Below are 23,807 nucleotides of genomic sequence, written 5' to 3' on the forward strand. Positions count from 1 at the left end.
AAATCTAAAGTATACTTTAGTCATCCAATATTCATGTCTTAGTGCCACTAAGGTGTCTAGAATTATTTGGGGTTTTACACTACCGATTGAACTTTGCTATTTGTACACTGATTTTTGACACGTTGTTTAACACTTGCATTGTTATCAAGTGTCAATCGGATGAGAAACTGTTTGAAATTCAAACTGTCCAACCGGGTAATGTCACATGGCAAAGTGTAAACTAAATGTACACCATAGTGTACATATAGCAAAGTTCTAACCAATTGAACTTAGCTTTTTGTAAATTGATTTTTGACATGTTTAACACTTGCATTGTTGTCAAGCACAATTGGATGGAAAAATTGTTTGAAATTTAAACTGTCCAAAAAGGTAATGTCCTGTGGCAAAGTGTAAACTGATCTGTACACCATAGTGTACATTTCGCAAGTTTCTTACCGATTGACCTTTGCAATTTGTACATAAATTTTTGACACATTGTTTGACACTTGCATTGTTGTCAAGTGTTAATTGGATGGGAAAATTGTTTGATGCATGTGGCAAGGTTCCTGCAGATTGAACTTTGCTATTTATACGTTGATTTTTAACATGTTGTTTGACACTTGCATTGTTGTCAAGTGTCAATTGGGTGGGAAACTATTTGAAATTTAAACTGTCCAATAGGGTAATGTCACGTGGCAAAGTGTAAACTAAAGTGAACACCCTAGTGTACATGTAGGAAGGTGCTTACTGACTGAACTTTGATATTGGTACACTGATTTTTGACACGTTACTTAACACTTACATTGTTGTCAAGTGTCATTTGGATGGGAAAACTATATGAAATTAAGACAGCCGAACAGGGTAATGTCACGTGGCAAAGTGTAAACGAAAGTGTACACCATAGTGTACATGTCGCAAGCTTCTTACCGATTGAACTTTGCTATTTGTACACTGATTTTTGACACGTTGTTTGACACTTGGATTTTTCTCAAGTATCAATTGAATGGGAAAACTGTTTAAAATTTAAACTGTCCAACTGGGAAATGTCACGTGGCAAAGTGTAAACTAAAGTGTACACCATAGTGTACTTGTCCAAGGTTCTTACCGATTGAACTTAGCTATTTGTACAATAATTTTCAACACATTGCTTGACACTTGCATTGTTCTTAAGTGTCGATTTGATGGGAAAACTGTTTGACACATGTAGCAAGGTTCTTAGCGATTGAACTTCGCTATTTGTACACTATTTTTTGACACGTTGTTTGACACTTGCATTGCTGTCAAGTATCAATTGGATGCGAAAATTGTTGGAAATTTAAACTGTTCAACAGGGTAATGTCATGTGGTAAAGTGTAAATTAAAGTGCACATGCAGCAAGGTTCATGCCGATTGAACTTTGCTATTTGTACACTGATTTTTGACACGTTTTTTTGACACTTGCATTGTTGTCAAGTGTCAATTGGGCGGGAAAATTGCATGAAATTTTAATCATCCAGTACGGTAATATCATGTGGCAAATTGTAAACTAAAGTGTGTACACCAAAGTGTATATGTTGCAAGGTTCTTACCGATTGAACTTGCTATTTGTACACTGATTTTTGACACACTTTTTGACATTTGCATTGTTGTCAAGTGTAAATTGGATTGGAAAACTATTTGAAATTTAAACTGTCCAACAGGGTAATGTCACGTGGCAATGTGTAAACTAAAGTGCACATCATAGTTTACGTGTAGCAAGGTCCTAACCGATTGAACTTTGCTATTTGTACACTGATTTTAGACATGTTGCTCGACACTAGTATTGTTGTCATGGGAAAACTATTAGAAATTTAAACTGTCCAATAGTGTAATATCACATGGCGAAGTGTAAACTAAAGTGTACACCATAATGTACATGTAGCACGGTTCTTACCGATTGAACTTTGCTATTTGTACGGTATTTTTGACACGTAGTTTGACACTTGCATTGTTGTCTAGTGTCAATTGGATGGAAAAACTATTGGAAATTTAAACTGTCCAATAGTGTAATGTCACGTGGTACAGTTTAAACTAAAAGTGTACATGTAGCAAGGTTCATACCAATTCAACTTTGCTATTTTTACACCGATTTTTGGCACATTGTTTAACACTTGCATTGTTGTCAAGTGTCAATTGGATAGAAAAACTGTTTGAAATTTAAACTGTCTAGCTCGGTAATGTCACGTGAAAAAGTGTAAACTGAAGTGTGTACACCATAGTGTACATGTAGCAAGATTCATACCGATTGAACTTTGCTATTTGTACACTGATTTTTGACATGTTGTTTGACACTTGCATTATTGTCAAGTGTCAATAGGATGGGAAAACTGTTTGAAATTTAAACTGTCCGACAGTGTAATGTCACGTGGTACAGTTTATACTAAAGTGTACATGTAGTAAGGTTCATACCGATTCAACTTTGCTATTTGTACACTGATTTTTGGCACGTTGTTTAACACTTGCATTGTTATTACGTGTCAATTGGATAGGAAAGCTGTTTGAAATTTAAACTGTCCAACAGGGTAATGTCACGTGGCAAAGTGTAAACTAAATTGTACACCATACTGTACATGTAGCAAGGGTCTTACCGATTAAACTTTGCTATTTGTACACTATTTTTGACACATAGTTTGACACTTGCATTGTTGTCAAGTGTTAATTGCTTGGGAAAATTGTTGGAAATTTACATTGTTCAGTTGTGTAATGTTACGTGGTAAAGTTTAAACTAAAGTGTACATGTAGCAAGGATCATACCAATTCAACTTTGCTATTTGTATACTGATTTTTTGGCACGTTGTTTGACACTTGCATTGTTTTCAAGTGTCAATTGGTTGGGAAAACTGTTTCAAATTTAAACTGTCCAGTAGGGTAATGTCACGTGGCAAAGTGTAAACTAAAGTGTGTACACCATAATGTACATTAGCAAGGTTCTCACCAATTAAACTTTGCTACTTGTACACTAATTTTTGAGATGTCGTTTGACACTTACATTGTAGTCAAGTGTCAATTGGATGGAAAAACTGTTTGAAATTTAAAATGTCCAACAGGGTAATGTCACGTGGCATAGTGTAAACTAAAGTATACATCATAGTGTACATGTCGCAAAGTTCTTGCCGACTGAACTTTACTTTAGGTGCACTGATTTTTAACACGTTGTTTGACACTTGCATTGGTGTCAAGTGTCAATTGGATTGGAAAACTGTTTGATACATGCAGCAAGGTTCTTACCGATTGAACTTTGCTATTTGTACACTGGTTTTTGACACGCTGTTTGACGCTTACATTGTTGTCACGTGGTAAAGTTTAAACTAAAGTGTACATGCAGCAAGGTTCATACTGATCGAACTTTGTTATTTGTACCCGAATTTTTGACACGTTGTTTGATACTCGTATTGCTGTCAAGTATCAATTGGATGGGAAAATTGTTTGAAATGTAAACTGTCCAGCAGGGTAATGTAACGTGGAAAAGTGTAAACTAAAGTGTGTACACCATACTGTACATGTAGCAAGGTTCTTACCGATTAAACTTTGTTATTTGTACACTGATTTTTGACACGTTGTTTGACACTTGCATTGCTGTCGCGTGTCAATTGGATGGGAAAACTGTTTGAAATTTAAACTGTCCATCTGGGTAATGTCACGTGGCAAAGTGTAAACTGAATTGTACACCATAGTGTACATGTAGTAAGGTTCTTACAGATTGAACTTTGCTAATTGTACAATATTTTTGACACGTAGCCTGGCACTTACATTGTTGTCAAGTGTCAATTGGATAGAAAAACTATTGGAAATATACATTGTCCAGTAAGGTAATGTCATGTGGTTAATTTTAAACTAAAGTGTACACGTAGCAAGGTTCATACCGATTCAACTTTGCTATTTGTACACTAATTTTCGGCACGTTGTTTAGCTCTTGCATTTTTGTCAACTGTCAATTGGATGGAAAAATTGTTTGAAATTTAAACTATCCAGTAGGGTAATGTCACGTGGCAAATCATAAACTAAAGTGTGTACACCATAGTGTACATGTAGCAAGGTTCTCAGCGATGAACTTTACTATTTGTACACTGTGTTTTCACACATTATGTGACACTTACATTGTTGTCAAGTATCAATTGGATGGGAAAACTGTTTGAAATTTAAAATGTCCAATAGTGTTGTAAACTAAAGTGTGCACCATAATGTACATGTCGCAAGGTTTTTACCGATTGAACTTTGCTTTTGGTGCACTGATTTTTTACACGCTGTTTGACACTTGCATTAGTGTCAAGTGTCAATTGGATGGAAAAAATGTTGATACATGTAGCAATATTATTACCTATTGAACTTCCCTATTTGTACACTGATTTTTGACACATTGTTTGACACTTACATTGTTGTCAAGGGTTAATTGGATGAGAAAACTGTTGGATATTAAAATTGTCCACGAGGGTAATGTCACGTGGTAACGTATAAACTAAAGTGTACATGTAGCAAGTCTCATACCGATTGAACTTTTCTACTTCAACATTGATTTTTGACACTTGTATTGTTGTCAAGTGTCAATTGGATGGGAAAACTGTTTGAAATTTAAACTGTCCAACAGTGTAATGTCACGTGGTACAGTTTATACTAAAGTGTACATGTAGTAAGGTTCATACCGATTCAACTTTGCTATTTGTACACTGATTTTTGGCACGTTGTTTAACACTTGCATTGTTGTCAAGTGTCAATTGGATGGGAAAGCTGTTTGAAATTTAAACTGTCCAACAGGGTAATGTCACGTGACAAAGTGTAAACTAAATTGTACACCATACTGTACATGTAGCAAGGGTCTTACCGATTGAACTTTGCTATTTGTACACTATTTTTGACACATAGTTTGACACTTGCATTGTTGTCAAATGTCAATTGCTTGGGAAAATTGTTGGAAATTTACATTGTTCAGTTGTGTAATGTTACGTGGTAAAGTTTAAACTAAAGTGTACATGTAGCAAGGATCATACCAATTCAACTTTGCTATTTGTACACTGATTTTTTGGCACATTGTTTGACACTTGCATTGTTTTCAAGTGTCAATTGGATGGGAAAACTGTTTCAAATTTAAACTATCCAGCAGGGTAATGTCACGTGGCAAAGTGTAAACTAAAGTGTGTACACCATAATGTACATGTAGCAAGGTTCTCACTAATTAAACTTTGCTACTTGTACACTAATTTTTGAGATGTCGTTTGACACTTACATTGTTGTCAAGTGTCAATTGGATGGAAAAACTGTTTGAAATTTAAAATGTCCAACAGGGTAATATCACGTGGCATAGTGTAAACTAAGGTTTACATCATAGTGTACATGTCGCATGGTTCTTACCGACTGAACTTTACTTTAGGTGCACTGATTTTTAACACGTTGTTTGACACTTGCATTGGTGTCAAGTGTCAATTGGATTGGAAAACTGTTTGATACATGTAGCAAGGTTCTTACCGATTGAACTTTGCTATTTGTACACTGGTTTTTGACACGCTGTTTGACGCTTACATTGTTATCACGTGGTAAAGTTTAAACTAGAGTGTACATGCAGTAAGGTTCATACTGATCGAACTTTGTTATTTGTACCCGAATTTTTGACACGTTGTTTGATACTCGTATTGCTGTCAAGTGTCAATTGGATGCGAAAACTGTTTGAAATGTAAACTGTCTAGCAGGGTAATGTAACGTGGAAAAGTGTAAACTAAAGTGTGTACACCATACTGTACATGTAGCAAGGTTCTTACCGATTAAACTTTGATATTTGTACACTGATTTTTGACACGTTGTTTGACACTTGCATTGCTGTCGCGTGTCAATTGGATGGAAAAATTGTTTGAAATTTCAACTGTCCATCTGCGTAATGTCACGTGGCAAAGTGTAAACTAAATTGTACACCATAGTATACATGTAGCAAGGTTCTTACCGATTGAACTTTGCTAATTGTACAATATTTTTGACACGTAGCCTGGCCCTTGCATTGTTGTCAAGTGTCAATTGGATGGAAAAACTATTGGAAATTTACATTGTCCAGCAAGGTAATGTCACGTGGTTAATTTTAAACTAAAGTGTACACGTAGCAAGGTTCATACCGATTCAACTTTGCTATTTGTACACTGATTTTCGGCACGTTATTTAGCTCTTGCATTGTTGTCAAGTGTCAATTGGATGAAAAAATTGTTTGAAATTTAAACTGTCCAGTAGGGTATGTCACGTGGCAAATCTTAAACTAAAGTGTGTACACCATAGTGTACATGTAGCAAGGTTCTCAGCGATTGAACTTTACTATTCGTACACTGTGTTTTCACAATTATGTGACACTTACATTGTTGTCAAGTGTCAATTGGATGGGAAAACTGTTTGAAATTTAAAATGTCTAATAGTGTTGTAAACTAAAGTGTGCACCATAATGTACATGTCGTAAGGTTCTTACCGATTGAACTTTGCTTTTGGTGCACCATTAGTGTCAAGTGTCAATTGGATGGGAAAACTGTTGATACATGTAGCAATATTATTACCTATTGAACTTTGTTATTTGTACACTGATTTTTGACACATTGTTTGACACTTGCATTGTTGTCAAGTGTTAATTGGATGAGAAAACTGTTGGATATTAAAACTGTCCACAAGGGTAATGTCACGTGGTAAAGTATAAACTAAAGTGTACATGTAGCAAGTCTCATACCGATTGAACTTTTCTATTTGTACATTGATTTTTGACACTTGTATTGTTGTCAAGTGTCAATTGGATGGGAAAACTGTTTGAAATTTAAACTGGCCATCAGGGTAATGTCACGTGGCAAAGTGTAAACTAAAGTGTGTACACCGTACTGTACATGAAGGAAGGTTCTGGGCAATTGAACTTTGTTATTTGTACACTAATTTTTGACACGTACATTGTTGTCAAGTGTAACACCCCGACCCCTTGTGGACCGGAACGCTACTTACTTTACTTAACTAACCGGTGGTTTAGTCATAGGAGAATATGTTTTAGCGGAAGCTTAATTTTTACAATGATAATTTTAGCAACAACCTTTCAAATACTTTGAATAAAACACTGAATAAAAAAATTTATTTGAAGAAAACACAACTTGTTCTCGCGTTCAGCGTTATTCAAATACTTTAAAGAAATAACATTGAAAACGTTCACAAAATAAATCTAAATAACTGGTTCACCGGGTTTTTCCATGGGTTCGTTGCACCACTCTCCATCTTTTCCATCATCCAGGCCCAAGGTAGAATCATATCAATCTGTAGAGAAGGGGTTAAACTCGTGAGTTAAAAAAACTCAATAGATATCATTGGTGCATTCGTGATCAAGCTATACATTTCAAAGCTGTAACTTTAGAAACCTTTTCATAGTAGGATTTTCGGTAGAATCCCAAACACGTAGAGTCATGACTTAACACGACGCCTCGACTGGAAGTACATACCGTACCCGGAGGTACCATTAGACATACGAACATTAACATAAATCTTCATTTGCTAGAAACTTATAACTTAACACGAATTAACACTTTGCACCTCTACCTACCTTGATTGATGCTTTGAACCTTGTTGAAAAATGCACTCCTTTGATGTTTCAAAAAAAAAAAAAACACTCCATTGAGAATTGATGCTTGGAAAACACTTCTTGATAGCACCAAAACTTCTAGGAAAAACTAATTTTCCTACCTCTCCTTTCTCTTTTTTCTAGACTTGAAAACTCTCTCTTTTATGCTTAGAAGCTTTTGTCTTGGTGTGAAAAATGTGTATGCATTGGGGCCTATTTATAGGTGAAAATCTCACAACATAAGGGCAAGTGAAGGGCCTAATACTCATTAATATGGGTGCCATTTATGTGGGAGTTATCGGTTTAAGAAGGTGCTAAAAGATCATGTAGGAATTTGACTTTTCATATTCCGCGTACTTTGGTTGATACTATATAGCCTTTAGTATTTCTATCATAACGTCTTCTCCTAATATCCGATTGAGGTAATTCAAAGTGTGTTGGAAAGCTAACTCAAAGGGCTACAACTTTTCTTTAGATATCATTTTCCAAATCAAATTTTTTCTATGTCGTAAATGGGTCTCAAATGAGACTAAAAATATGAAGTATACTTTAGCCATCCAAAATTCATGTCTTAGTGCCACTAAGGTGTTTAAAATTATTTGGGGTTCTACATTTCCCACACCTTAATTAAAATTTCGTCCTCGAAATTTAACTTCTAATTGGGTGAATAGTGTTGGATATTTGTTTTTGGCTTCCTCTTCCCATTCCCAAGTGGCATCTTCTATTTCATGATTATTCCATTTTATTTTGACCAATCGAATTTCTTTGTTCCTTAGTTTATGCACCTTTCGATCCAATATCCTAATTGGTACCTCTTCATAGGATAAATCATTTTGTACTTCCACGGACTGATAGTTCACTACATGATTAGGATCTTGCAAGTATTTCTTAATCATTGATACATGGAACATGTTGTGCACTGCTGATAACCCAGGTGGGAGAGCTAACCGATAGGCTACATTTCCGACTCTATCAAGTATCTTGAATGGTTCGATATAGTAGGGTCATTGCTTTCCTTTCTTGCCAAACCTAAGTACACCTTTCATTGGTGCCACTTTTAGAAACACTTTTTCTCCAACTTTGAATTCTAAATCCTTCCTCCTTGTATTCGCATAGCTCTTCTGTCGATCCTGTGCTACCTTTATCCTTGCATGGATCTTATCGATTCTCTCAACTGTCCTTACAATTATTTCTAGTCCCAAAACTCTCTTCTCCTCGACTTCATCCTAATGAATAGGGGACCTACATCTTCTACCACAGAGAGCTTCATATGGTGTCATCCTGATAGTTGCTTGGAAGCTGTTATTATATACGAATTCGACTAGGGGTATGTATGATTCCCAACTACCCCCTAGATCCAAAACACATGCTCTCAGCATGTCTTCCAAAGTTTGGATGGTCCTTTCAGATTGACCATCGGACTGAGGGTGATATACTGTACTAAAGTTCAACTTCATTCCCATAGCTCCTTGTAGACTTTTCCAAAATCTGGACGTGAACCTTAGGTCTCTGTCAGACACAATGGACACAGGTACGCCGTATAATCTCACAACCTCGTTAATGTACAACTGTGCCAATTGGTCTAAACTTAATGTTATTTTCACTGGAAGAAAATGAGCTGACTTTGTTAATCGATCCACTATTACCCATACAGCGTTATTTCCTCTTGCTGACTTCGGGAATCCAACCACAAAGTCCATTGTGATAGTTTCCCATTTCCATTTGGGTATGTCCAGTGGATTTAACAATCTAGCCGATCTTTGGTGTTCTGCCTTAACCTGTTGACATACCATATACTTTTCCACGTACAACCCTATGCTTCTTTTCATATTTCTCCACAGAAATGTATCTCGGAGGTCTCGATATATTTTCGTACCACCGAGAAGTGAGGTGTATGGGGTGGAATGGGCCTCTTTCAACATCTCGTTTCTCAAGGCTTCATCCTTAGGCACACAAATTCTCCCCTTAAACATCCGTGCTTGATCCGAAGCTATTCCAAAATCCTTTCTCTTATCAGTACCAATTTCATTCTTGATCTTCAACAAGAATGGGTCATTACCTTGTGTCTCTATAATTTAATCTCTAAGAGTAGGTCGAATTATCAAAGCTGCTAGACGAGCAGTGACTTGTCCTGGTATGGTAACCACTTCAATTTGTAACTTTTCCAAGTCCTTGACTAACTCCATTTGAAAAGTGGGTAGTGATGCCAACTGTCCCATTGATTTTCTACTTAAGGCATCGCAACATTAGCCTTACCTAGATGATAATGGATAGTGCAATTGTAATCATTCACCAATTCCAACCATCGTCTTTGTCGCATATTCAATTTCTTCTGTGTGAATAAATATTTTGAGACTCTTGTGATCTGTGTAGATATCGCACTTCCCTCCATAAAAGTAGTGTCGCCATATCTTCAAGGCCTGTACTACCGCCGCAAGTTCTAAATCATGCGTCAGGTAGTTCTGCTCATGTTTCTTCAATTTTCTTGATGCATAGGCTATCACTTTTCCATTTTGCATCAGCACACATCCCAATCCTTGCTTGGAACCATCAGGTATTGTTAACACGGGTGCTGATATCAACCTCTTTTTAAGTTCTTGGAAACTTTGTTCACATTTATCTGTCCATTGAAATTTTACTCCCTTCCTTGTAAGCTACGTCATTGGTCCAGTTATTTTGGAAAATCCTTCTATAAATCTTCGATAATATCCTGCTAATCCTAGAAAGTTTCGTACCTCGCCAACATTAGTTGGTGCTTTCCAGTTGGTTATTACTTCCACTTTCAATGGATCTACCTCAATCCCTTAGGCAGTGACTATATGTCCAAGAAATCCAACTCGTTCAAGCCAGAACTCACACTTCTTGAATTTGGCATACAGCTTCTCCTTGCGTAATTCCTTTTAATGCTATTCTTAGGTACTCTTCATGTTGCTCCTTACTCTTGGAATATATCAGAATGTCATCAATGAAGATTATGATAAATTTATCTAAGTACTGATGAAATACATGATTCATCAGGTCCATGAACACTGCAGGTGCATTGGTTAGCCCAAACAGCATCACTGTAAACTCCTAGTGTCCATAACGAGTTCTAAAAGCTGTCTTGGGTATATCCTTTGACTTTACTTTCAATTGATGGTATCCCGATCGTAAGTCGATCTTGGAAAATACCTTAGCTCCTTTCAGTTGATCTAACAGATCCTCGATTCTCGGGAGTGGGTACTTATTCTTGATAGTTAATTAATTTAACTCCTTATAATCGATGCACATCCTCATGCTTCCATCCTTTTTCGTCATGAACAACACCGGCGTACCCCATGGAGATACACTTGGCCATATAAAGCCCATATCTAGGAGTTCTTGCAACTGCTTCTTTAACTTTTGTAGTTCCTTCGAGGCCATTTGGTATGGGGCTTTTGACACTGGTACCGCTATGAGAATTAGGTCTATGGTGAATTCCACTTGCATATCTGGTGGAATACCTGATAGATCTTCTGGAAACACATCTACGAATTCCCGTACTATTGGTACGTCTTCAACCTTTATCGTCTCCTATTTCCCTCCTAAGATGTTTACTAAATATCCTTGACATGTTTCTTTTCTCAACCTCTTCTCAGCTTGTAAAGTTGATACTAGTCGAATAAGGGGTTTTGTCTTCATTCCAAGGAACGAAAATGGTTCCTCTCCTGGTTTCTGAAATGATACCTCCCTTTCCTTACATCGGATGGTGGCGTAATTACAACCCAACCAATCCATGCCTAGTATTACATCAAAATCCTTCATTTCTATCATGTATAGGTTCACTTCCATTGGTTTTTCCTCAACTTCAATACTTACTGATTTGGCTATTCTATCAGTACTCAAAGGGTTGCCTGAAGGAATGCTAACCTCTAATGTACCTTCCGACTTATCACAGGTAATACTAGATTTAGCTATAAAAGTTGTCGATACAAAGCAGTGTGTGGCTCCTGAATTAAACAATACATAAGCAGGTGTATTGGCTATCAATAAAGTACCTACTATGACGTTCGAGTTTTCCTCTGCATCTTTCTGAGTCATTGCAAAAACTCGTGCTTTCCCTTTTTGGTTCTGGTCATTGTTATCATCCTTCTTGGGGGTAAATGTGTGGCAATCCTTAAAAATATGCCCTGGCTTGCCACATCTAAAACAGACATTCTTTCCTTGCAAACACACGTCGCGATGCGTCTTTCCACACTTAGGACATGGCTCTATAACTGGCACAATGCTCTTGTTGGCATTGGCTCCGCCATTAGCTTTCTTTTTCTGCCACTTGCCCTTTCCTTTGTCCTAGCCATTCCATTTCCTTTTACCCATGCTGCCATTGTCTGGTTGATTGAACAGTTGACTATGTTGCTCGGTGCTAGTCTTCTGGTACCTGATAGCATGAGCTCTTTCCAGTATTTCACGGTATGAGGTGAAACGATGGGACATAAGTATCATACTTATATCTGGGTTCAACCCTTGTTCAGACCTCCTGACTTTCTTGTCCTCCATATCCACCAGATGTGGAGCATACCTTAAAAGTTGGTCAAACTTCCTTTCATACTCAGTCAAGGATATAGTCCTTTGTTTGAGTTGGAGAAATTCACTTTCTTTGTGATCCCTCAAAGACTGTGGGAAGTACTTGTCCATTACTTCCTCTTTAAATCGCTCCCAAGTCAATTTCGACCGTTGCTCTAGGGTTCTACTCCTTAACATCGAGTCCCACCAGTGGCTTGCATCACCAGAGAACATAAACTCAGAACACTGGACCTTTTGGGCGTCCGTGCACCCTATTAATCGGAATATTCTCTCCAACTTGCGAAGCCACTCCTCGGCTGCAAGTGGATCAGCTGCTCCATTGAAGGTAGAGGGCTTGTGTCTTCTAAATTGCTCGACCACTGAAGCATGGGTTGGAAGAGCATTAGGAGCTAGTGGTAGGGGTTGCGCCTGGTTCAGATTTTGCCTGCCAAGGTCTTGGACAGCTTGGAGGAGATCTCTTATTAAGTTGGTTTGGTTTGCATAGGCCATTTTCCTTTAGACAAAACGTATGGTTCTTATTAGTTTCATACTTTGAATTCTAACAAAGAAGATAAAGTTTTATTTCTTAGCATAAAGGAAGTTGTTACGAAGATTTAAATCTAATCCCTATAAGTTCTACGGATCTTCTTTGGTGGAGCCTCATCTCCAGAGGAGTCTTCCGCCTCAGGTCTGGATTCTATGTCCATCTCAACCTGTGGCTCGGGCTCGGGCTCAGGATCATTCCCTCCTTCAGGCTCTTCTTCTTCATCAAGTTCAATTACTATCTCCGGTTGAGGTTCTAAGTTTTCCCTCCATAGGTCTAGGAGTGATTGGCAATACACTTCAAACTCAAATATATTTGGGTGCTCCTCTGGCATTACATCCCTAACCGTGACTCCCATATCTCCCCCATTGAGGTGGAAGGGAGTGTATGAGGTTATTTATAGCCTCAATATGCATTATCTCCATTCCAGCGTTCACCGCTGACATGCATCTCTCATAGACATCATGTATATGTTTGTTAAGTGGATAGAGCAGATCAGTCACGTAATTCTCATAGGACTGAATGGCGATTCTACGGTTCAATGCTTCTCTATATGCCCTAGCCGTTCTACAAGCCATATCTATTGCATTTTCACATATCATATACTTTTTTTTTACTCTTGAAAAAATGGCTACTGTTACATAACATTCTACCTATAAATTCTAGCGGAAAAAAAACATAGCTTTCAAATCATTTCTAACTGGCATAGTATATCTTTGAAAATAAGTGATAAGTGTGTTTTTACACACTTATTTAGCTTACAAACATGACATAAACATGGACAAAGTAGTTGAATTGTGACTTAATCTTGTTAAAGTCATGCAATGTAGGTGTTTCTATGGAAAAGATGGAATTCAGAAGAAAAAAGCCAAAAAAGGACCAAAACGAAACAAAGCGATAGTTCGGGGACCAAAGGTGCAAATATTGGAAAGTTGAGCTAAAGTGCAGAACTAGAATGAAAATATGCCAAGTATGAGATTGAGGACGATACAAGACGATTGGAGGAAGAAAGAAGTAACATTGGACTGAATTGAAGAAAAGTGAAAGATGAAGGACTAAATTGCAATTAATCAAAAGATGAGCCGAGCAAGTGATCAATGAATTGATTGACCCAAACATCAATTAGGAGTCAATATTTGATAATGGAACAAAGAAAAGAAAGAAAAGAGATCAAGAAAAGAGAAAACGGAGTTCAGGGACCAAAATAGCAAGGTTGTAAAGTTACAACCTTGCGGCCGTATGTAACTATACCATGCGGCCGCACATGAGGAGGCAGGGATATTTTTGAGGTAGACCACTTGAACCATGCGGTCGCATGGTTTAACACCATGCGGCTACATGGCTTTAAAATCCGAAGAAAATTCTGAACTTCCGTTTTTAATTGAAACTCTTTTGGGGCTCCGTGAGGACATGATATAAAAGCCAAAATTTATCAGAAATAGGGTAGAACGTCCAGGGAGAAGAAAAATATAACTTTTGGAGGCTAGAAACACGATCTTGAAGCCGATTCCACAAGAATTCAAGCGGGTTTTCAAGGTTTTATTCAAGATTTTAAGAATTTTCATACGGGTGCTATTCTTTCTATTTATTAATTTCATTTTTTTCTATAATTATGATTATTCTAGGCTAGGTTTTCAATTGCTAGGTGATCGATGAACCATTGTTTGTTATTTTAATTCCATATTTCATGAATTTAATATAATGACTCGTTTGGATAATTTGATTGGTTTACATGCATTGATTTTCTTCCGCAATTAGTGGTCAATGATTGTGTGAGTGTTGATGACTTGTTTCTTACATTCGAGAGAAGTGGAATAGGTTCGATAAGGTGTAAATTAACATAGGATCCGATAGGGGATAGAGATATACCCCTATGCTTTATGCAATTCTTTAATTGTTCACAAAACCACATACATTCTTGTATATTTGCATCATCCATAGAGATATAGGCTGGTGGTGTGTAAGAATAGGTCTAATATATATCGAGAGAATATATTGGATAGAATTAGGAACATTGAATTGGCAAATTTCCATAGGGTCATTAATTTTATGAAATTAGGGTTTTTATAACTTCAATTGGGGATTCGTGATCCTAGTGACTTTAGTTTGATTCATTTCCATAAATTAGCTTTTGAATTTACATAATTTCATTTACTTGAGTGTTTGAGTCGTTTAATTAGAGAAATTTCAAAATTAGGGTTTCTAATTGAGAAATTAGGGTTTTCAATAGAAATTAGTGTTTTTAGTTGAAATTAGGGTTTTTTGCATTTAGACCAAATTTTCACTCAATTAGATTCGGTTAAGGCTAGATTATATAGAATTGAAAGAATTATTTCGTGAACAATAAGCATAAGTTGTACCATAGCATCGCGAAGCATCATAACATAGTCTTTTCATGAAAAACATTAACTTTGAACATATTTGGGCCGTAGGATGAGATTGATGGATGGATGCAAGATACCATGGAGTATCTTAGACTTTTTCATTTTTTTTAAAAAAAAAAAAGCATACTTGTTCTACAGAACCGGCTAAACGGTTTTTTTAAACATACTTGATCTACAGAACCGGCTAAACCGTGCTCTAATACCACGCTGTAACGCCCCAACCCCTTGTGGACCGGAACGCTACTCACTTTACTTAACTAACCGGTGGTTTAGTCATAGGAAAATATGTTTTAGCGGAAGCTTAATTTTTACAATGATAATTTTAACAACAACCTTTCGAATACTTTAAATAAAACACTGAATAAGAAAATAACGGAATGTAATTTATTTAAAGAAAACACAACTTGTTCTCGCGTTCAGCGTTATTCACATACTTTAAAGAAATAACATTGAAAACGTTCACAAAAGTAAATCTAAATAACTGGTTCACCGGGTTTTTCCATAGGCTCGTTGCACCACTCTCCATCTTTTCCATCATCCAGATCCAAGGTAGAATCATATCAATCTGTAGAGAAAGGGTTAAGCCTGTGAGTTAAAAAAACTCAATAGATATCATTGGTGCATTCATGATCAAGCTATATATTTCAAAGCTGTAACTTTAGAAACTTTTCATAGTAGGATTTCCGGTAGAATCCCAAACACGTAGAGTTATGACTTAAAACGACGCCTCGACTGGAAGTACATACCGTACCTGGAGGTACCATTAGACATGGAGGCGTATGCCATACCGGAGGTACAATTAGACATACAAATATTAACATAAATCTTCATTTGCTAGAAACTTATAACTTAACATGAATTAACACTTTGCACCTCTATCTACCTTGATTGATACTTTGAACCTTGTTGAAAAATGCACTTTTTTGATGTTTCAAAAAAAAAAAAACACTCCCGTTGAGAATTGATTCTTGGAAAACACTTCTTGATAGCACCAAAACTTCTAGGAAAAACTAATTTTCCTCCCTCTCCTTTCTCTTTTTTCTAGACTTGAAAACTCTCTCTTTTATACTTAGAAGCTTTTGTCTTGGTGTGAAAAATGTATATGCATTGGGGCCTATTTATAGGTGAAAATCTCACAACTTAAGGGCAAGTGAAGGGCCTAATTCTCATTAATATGGGTGCCATTTATGTGGGAGTTATAGGTTTAAGAAGGTACTAGAAAATCATGTAGGAATTTGACTTTTCATATTCCGCGTACTTCGATTGATACTGTACAGCCTTTAGTATTTCTATCATATCTTCTTCTCCCAATATCCGATTGAGGTAATTCAAAGTGCGTTAGAAAGATAACTCAAAGAGCTACAACGTTTCTTTAGATATCATTTTCCAAATCGTAACTTTTCTATGTCGTAAATGGGTCTCAAATGAGACTACAAATCTGAAGTATACTTTAGCCATCCAATATTCATGTCTTAGTACCACTAAGGTGTTTAAAATTATTTTGGGTTCTACGTCATGTGTCAATTGGATGGAAAAATAGTTTCAAATTTAAACTGTCCCACACGGTAATTCATGTGGCAAAGTGTAAACTAAAGTGTACACCATAGTGTACATGTCGCAAGGTTCTTACCGATTGAACTTAGCTATTTGTACACTAATTTTCGACACGTTATTTGACACTTGCATTGTTATCAAGTGTCAATTTGATGGAGAAATTGTTTGACACATGTAGCAAGGTTCTTATCGATAGAACTTTGCTATTTGTAGACTCTTTTTTGACAAGTTGTTTGACACTTACATTGTTGTCAAGTGTCAATTGGATGAGAAAACCGTTGAAAATTTAAATTGTCCAACAGGGTAATGTCACGTGGTAAAGTGTTAATTAAAGTGTACATGTAGCAAGGTTCATACCGATTGAACTTTGCTGTTTGTACACTGATTTTAACATGTTTTTTGACACTTGCATTGTTGTCAAGTGTCAATTGGACGGGAAAACTATTTAAAATTTTAACTGTCCAGTAGGGTAATGTCACGTGGGAAATTGTAAACTAAAGTGTGTACACCAAAGTGCATATGTTGCAAGGTTCTTACCGACTAAACTTTGCAATTTGTACACTAATTTTTGACACTTTTTTTGACACTTGCATTGTTGTCAAGTGTCAATTGGGCGGGAAAACTATTTGAGATTTTAACTGTCTAGTAGGGTAATGTCACATGACAAATTGTAAACTAAAGTGTGTACACCAAAGTGTATATGTTGTAAGGTTCTTACCGATCGAACTTTGCTATTTGTATACTGAATTTTAGCACGTTGTCTAACACTTGCATTGCTGTCAAGTGTCAATTGGATGGGAAAATTGTTTGAAACTTAAATCGTCCAACAGGGTAATGCCACGTGGAAAAGTGTAAACTAAAGTATACACCATAGTGTACATGTAGAAAGGTTGTTACAGATTGAACTTTGCTATTTGTACACTGATTTTGGACGCGTTGTTTGACACTTCCATTATTGTCAAGTGTCAATTAGATGGGAAAACAGTTTGAAATTTAAACTGTCCAACAGGGTAATGTCACTTGGGAAAGTGTAAACTAAAGTGTTCACCATAATGTACATGTCGCAAGGTTCTTACCGATTGAACTTTGCTTTTTGTGCTCTGATTTTTGACATGCTGTTTGACACTTGCGTTGGTGTCAAGTGTCAATTGGATGGGAAAACTGTTGATACATGTAGCAATGTTATTACTGATTGAACTTTGCTGTTTGTACACTTTTGACACTTGTATTGTTGTCAAAGGTTAATTGGATGAGAAAACCGTTGGATATTAAAACTGTCCAAGAGGGTAATGTCATGTGGTAAATTGTAAACTAAAGTGTACACGTAGCAAGTCTCATACCGATTGAACTTTACTATTTGTACACTGATTTTTGACACATTTTTTGACACTTGTATTATTATCAAGTGTTAATTGGGTGGAAAAACTATTTAAAATTTAAACTGTCCAGTAGGGTAATGTCACCTGGTAAAGTGTAAACTAAAGTGTGTACACCATACTGTACATGTAGGAAGGTTCTAGCCTATTGAACTCTGCTATTTGTACATTGATTTTTGACACGTTGTTTGACACTTACATTGTTTTCAAGTGTCAATTGGATGGGAAAACTGTTTGAAATTTAAACTGGCCAGCATGGTAATGTCACGTGGCAAAGTGTAAACTAAAGTGTGTACACCATACTGTACATGTAGGAAGGTTCTGGCCAATTAAACTTTGCTATTTGTACACTGATTTTTGACACTTACATTGTTGTCAAGCGTCAATTGGATGGGAAAATAGTTTGAAATTTAAACTATCCCACCGGGTAATTCATGTGGCAAAGAGTAAACTAAAGTGTACACCATAGTGTACATGTCGCAAGATTTTTACCAATTGAACTTTTTTATTTGTAAACTGATTTTTGACACGTTGTTTGACACTTGCATTGTTGTCAAGTGTCAATTGGATGGAAAAACTGTTTGAAATTTAAACCGTCCAACAGGGTAATGTCACATGGCAAAGTGTAAACTAAAGTGTACATCATAGTGTACATGTAGCAAGGTTGTTATCGATTGAACTTTGCTATTTGTACACAGTTTTTGGACACGTTGTTTGACACTTGCATTATTGTCAAGTGTCAATTGGATGGGAAAACTTTTTGAAATTTAAACTGTCCAACAGGGTAATGTCATGTGGCAAAGTGAAAACTAAAGTGTGCACCATAGTGCACATGTAGCAAGGTTCTTACCGATTGAACTCTGTTATTTGTACACTATTTTTGACACGTAGTTTGACACTTGCGTTGTTATCAAGTGTCAATTGGATGAGAAAACTGTTGGAAATTTACACCGTCCAACAAGGTAATGTCACGTGGTAAAGTTTAAACTAAAGAGTACATGTAGCAAGCATCATACCGATTCAACTTTTCTATTTGTGCACTGATTTTTGGCACGTTGTTTACCACTTGCATTGTTGTCATTGTCAATTGGACAAGAAAACTGTTTGAAATTTAAACTGTCCAGCAGGGTAATGTTACGTGGCAAAGTGTAAACTAAAGTGTGTACACCATAGCGTACATGTAGCAAGGTTCTCACCGATTGAACTTAGCTATTTGTACACTGATTTTCGACATGTTCTTTGACACTTGCAATGATATCAAGTGTCAATTGGATGGAAAAATTGTTTGATACATGTAGTAAGGTTCTTACCGATTGAACTTTTGTATTTGTACACTGATCTTTGACACGTTGTTTGATACTAGCATGTTGTCAAATGTTAATTGGATGAGAAAACTATTGGAAATTAAAATTGTTCAACAGGGTAATGTCACGTCGTAAAGTGTAAACTAAAGTGTACAAGTAGCGAGGTTCATACCGATTGAAGTTTGCTATTTGTACACTGATTTTTGACACGTTGTTTGACACTTGCATTGTTGTCAAGTGCTAATTTGATGAGAAAACTGTTGGAAATTAAAACTGTCCAACAGGGTAATGTCACGTGGTAAAGTGTAAACTAAAGTGTACATGTAGCAAGGCTCTTACCGATTGAACTTGGCAATTTGTATACTGATTTTTGACACGTTTTTTGACACTCGGATTGTTGTCAAGTTTCAATTGGATGGGAAAACTGTTTGAAATTTGAACTGTCCAGCAACGTAATGTCTCGTGGGAAAGTGTAAACTAAAGTATGTACACCAAAGTGTACATGTAGCAGGTTCTTACTAATTGAACTTTGCTATTTCTACACTGATTTTCGACACGTTGTTTAACACTTGCATTGTTGTCAAGTGTCAATTTGATGGTAAAACTATTTGAAATTTAAACTGTCCAAGAGAGTAATGTCACGTGGCAAAGAGTAAACTGGAGGGTGCACCACAGTGTACATGTGGCAAGGTTCTTACCGATTGAACTTTACTATTTGTACACTGATTTTTGACACACTGTTTGACACTTTCATTACTGTCAAGTGTCAATTGGATGGGAAAAATATTTGAAATTTAAATTGTCCAACAGGGTAATGTCATGTGGCAAAGTGTAAACTAAAGTGTACAACATAGCGTACATGTAGCAAGGTTGTTAACGATTGAACTTTGCTATTTGTACACTAATTTTGGACACGTTGTTTGACACTTGCATTATTATTAAGTGTCCATTAGATGGGAAAACTATTTGAAATTTAAACTGTCCAACAGGGTAATGTCTGGTGGCAAAGTATAAATTAATGTTTACACGACAGTGTACATGTAGCAAGGTTCTTACCGATTGAACTTTCCTATTTGTACACTGATTTTTGACAGGTTGTTTGACACTTGGATCGTTGTCAAGTGTTAATTGGATGGGAAAACTATTTGAAATTTAAACTGTCCAACAGGGTAATGTCACGTGGCAAAGTGTAAACTAAAGTGTAGACCATAGTGTACATGTAGCAAGGTTGTTACCGATTGAACTTGCTATTTGTAAACTGATTGTGGACATGTTGTTTGGCACTTGTATTATTGTCAAGTGTCAATTAGATGGGAAAACAGTTTGAAATCTAAACTATCCAGTAGGGTAATGTCACCTGGCAAAGTGTAAACTAAAGTGTACACCATAGTGTATATGTCACAAGGCTCTTATAGATTGAACTTTGCTTTTTGTGCATTGATTTTTGACACGTTGCTTGACACTTGCATTGGTGTCAAGTGTGAATTACATGGAAAAAATATTGATACATGTAGCAAGGTTATTACCGATTGAAATTTGCTATTTGTACACTATTTTTGACACGTTGCTTGACACTTGCATTGTTGTCAAGTGTTAATTGGATGAGAAAAATGTTTGATATTAAAACTGTCCAAGAGGGTAATGTCCGTGGTAAAGTGTAAACTAAAGTGTGCATGTAGCAACGCTCATATCGATTGAACTTTATTATTTGTACATTGATTTTTGACACGTTGTTTAACACTTGTATTGTTGTCAAGTGTGAATTAGATGGGAAACCTATTTGAAATTTAAACTGTCCAGCAGGGTAATGTCACGAGGCAAAGTGTAAACTAAAGTGCGTACACCATACTATACATGCAGGAAGGTTCTTACCAATTGAACTTTGCTATTTGTACATTGATATTTGACACATTGTTTGACACTTACATTATTGTCAAGAGTCAATTGGATGAGAAAACAGTTTGAAATTTAAACTGTCCCACAGGTGGGAAAATGAGATAGACTTATAGCAAATAAGGTCTAAACTTCGGCAATACATGGCGATGAGGGCGTCACCAAATTCAGTGGGGGAGTGACTTACACCTCACACGGTCTGGCAAAGTGTAAACTAAATTGTACACCATAGTGTACATGTCGTAAGTTTCTTACCGATTGAACTTTGTTAGTTGTACACTGATTTTTGACACGTTGTTCGACACTTGCATTGTTGTCTAGTGTCAATTGGATGGGAAAACTATTTGAAATTTAAACTGTCCAACGAGTAATGTCTTGTGGCAAAGTGCAAACTAAAGTGTACACCATAGTATACATGTAGGAACGTTCTGACCGATTCAACTTTGCTATTTGTACACTGATTTTTGACACTTTTTTTACACTTGTATTGTTGTCAAGTTTCAATTGGATGGAAAAACTGTCCAACAGGGTAATGACACATGGGAAGGTGTAAAGTAAAGTGTGCATCAGTGTACATGTCACAAGATTTTTACCAATTGAACTTTGCTATTTTACACTAATTTTCGACACGTTGTTTGACTCTTGCATTGTTGTCAAATGTCAATTGGATGGGAAAATTGTTTGAAATTTAAACTCTCTAACAAGGTAATGTCAGGTGGCAAAGTGTAAACTAAAGTGTACACCATAGTGCCCATGTAGCAAGGTTCGTACCGATTGAACCTTGCTATTTGTACACTGATTTCTGACACGTTGATGGATACTTGCATTGTTGTCAAGTGTCAATTGGATTGGAAAACTGTTGAAAATTTAAAATGTCCAACAGGGTAGTGTCATGTGGAAAAGTGTAAACTAAAGTGTACATGTAGCAAGGTTAGTACAGATTGAACTTTGGTATTTGTACACTGATTTTTGACATGTTGTTTGAATCTTGAATTGTTGTCAAATGTCAATTGGATGGGAAAACTGTTTGAAATTGGATGTAAACTAAAGTGTGTACACTATATTGTACATGTAGCAAGGTCCTTATCGATTTAACTTTGCTATTTGTAAACTGATTTTTTGAATATTTGTCTGACACTTGCATTATTGTCAATTGTCAATAGATGGGAAAACTATTTGAAATTTAAACTGCCCAACTGGGTAATTATTGGAAATCTACTTATACATGCATAGTGGAATTTAAAATAATTTTCGATTCCCACCAAGAATCGCCTTTGTGTTTAGATAGAAATTGTGATAAGATTATACCTTTTTCAGATCTGCAAACTTCTTCACTATTCTTTTCGTTCCAACAATTTTGATTCGCCATCCACAGCTGTCCAATTGTCCAGCCTCCAACAGTAATCCACACAGAGAACAAGATTGCAGCTGCAGGGGTTTTCTCTCTTGTACCAGCAAGAATAATGAAAATCATATGGACCTCAAACCCTAGCTATGTATTTATATAAACCCAAACGGGCTCGGCCCAGTCTGGTCCAATATTTAATTAATCCAATTAATTAAACCCGGTCCGTGAATTAATTAATCCAATTAATTAATTTGGGAATATAAATAACAAATCCAATTAATTAATTTATCCAACGATTGTAAAATTAACAAATTGGCAATTTGCAATCTTCCAATTCTCTTTTGTGTGTGACCCATTAGGTTCCCGACCATGATGCCTAACGACGTGAAATATTATTTTGATCTAATCAAAATTGATAAATTAAAATATCTTTTTAATTTATCGTCAATTCACACTCGCCGTCCCTGATTGACATCTAGCAATGTGTCAGGGCAATACATGTGACGGGAAATGTCACGTGGTATGACAAAACCAAATTCGTTCATTTACCGTGAAACTATAATCCCTTCGTCAATATGATCCGATCAATTGCGAGATATGGAATTGTGTCAATCTCGAACATCGATCATATCTTTCACTCCACTATTAAGTCAATATAAGTCGAAAACTCATTTTCGACTTATGAGTACACCTTGGCCAAGGATTTCATTATCGACTTAATTGAATGAAACGCAGATCATAATCTCATACTATTTGAAGAGTGACGAATCCTTTATTGATCAATCACAACCTTCATACGATTCTTGACGTGCCCGAACGGTGTCGTATTAGCAGGCCTTTTCATAGCAACATCTAACACCGCCAAAGTATGACTATCCTCATAGAAGGTACCATGACGACCTCAAGTCAAAGGACCAATTCCACTTCCGAACGTTAGAGATTAACCACTGACACTCAGATAGTTATTCATGTGGAATCTCTCGACGGGTCTCCAATATTTTGTTCTATAACAAAACATTCACGTGTTCATTTAAGTGTCACCACACTTTAGCTTGTAAGATCAGCTACATACTTCACAAGTAAGAAATGCCACACGTGATGGTCTATCCGTAATAACGATATCTATATCTCGTTATTACTTATGACCACGGATGATTTAAGATTCAATCAGATGTAATTTGTATCCCACGATCACAACTCCTTGTGATTAACAAATTACAAAGATTTGAATTTACGGATTCTATTATTTATTTAATTGTCTATTAATTAAATAATAGATCTGCCATTTAATTGCATTAATTATATATAAAAGTGTTTATGTCCAAAGTTGA

Source organism: Olea europaea, unplaced genomic scaffold (assembly GCF_002742605.1).
Source record: "Olea europaea var. sylvestris unplaced genomic scaffold, O_europaea_v1 scaffold668, whole genome shotgun sequence".
NCBI classification, from domain to species: Eukaryota; Viridiplantae; Streptophyta; class Magnoliopsida; order Lamiales; family Oleaceae; genus Olea; species Olea europaea.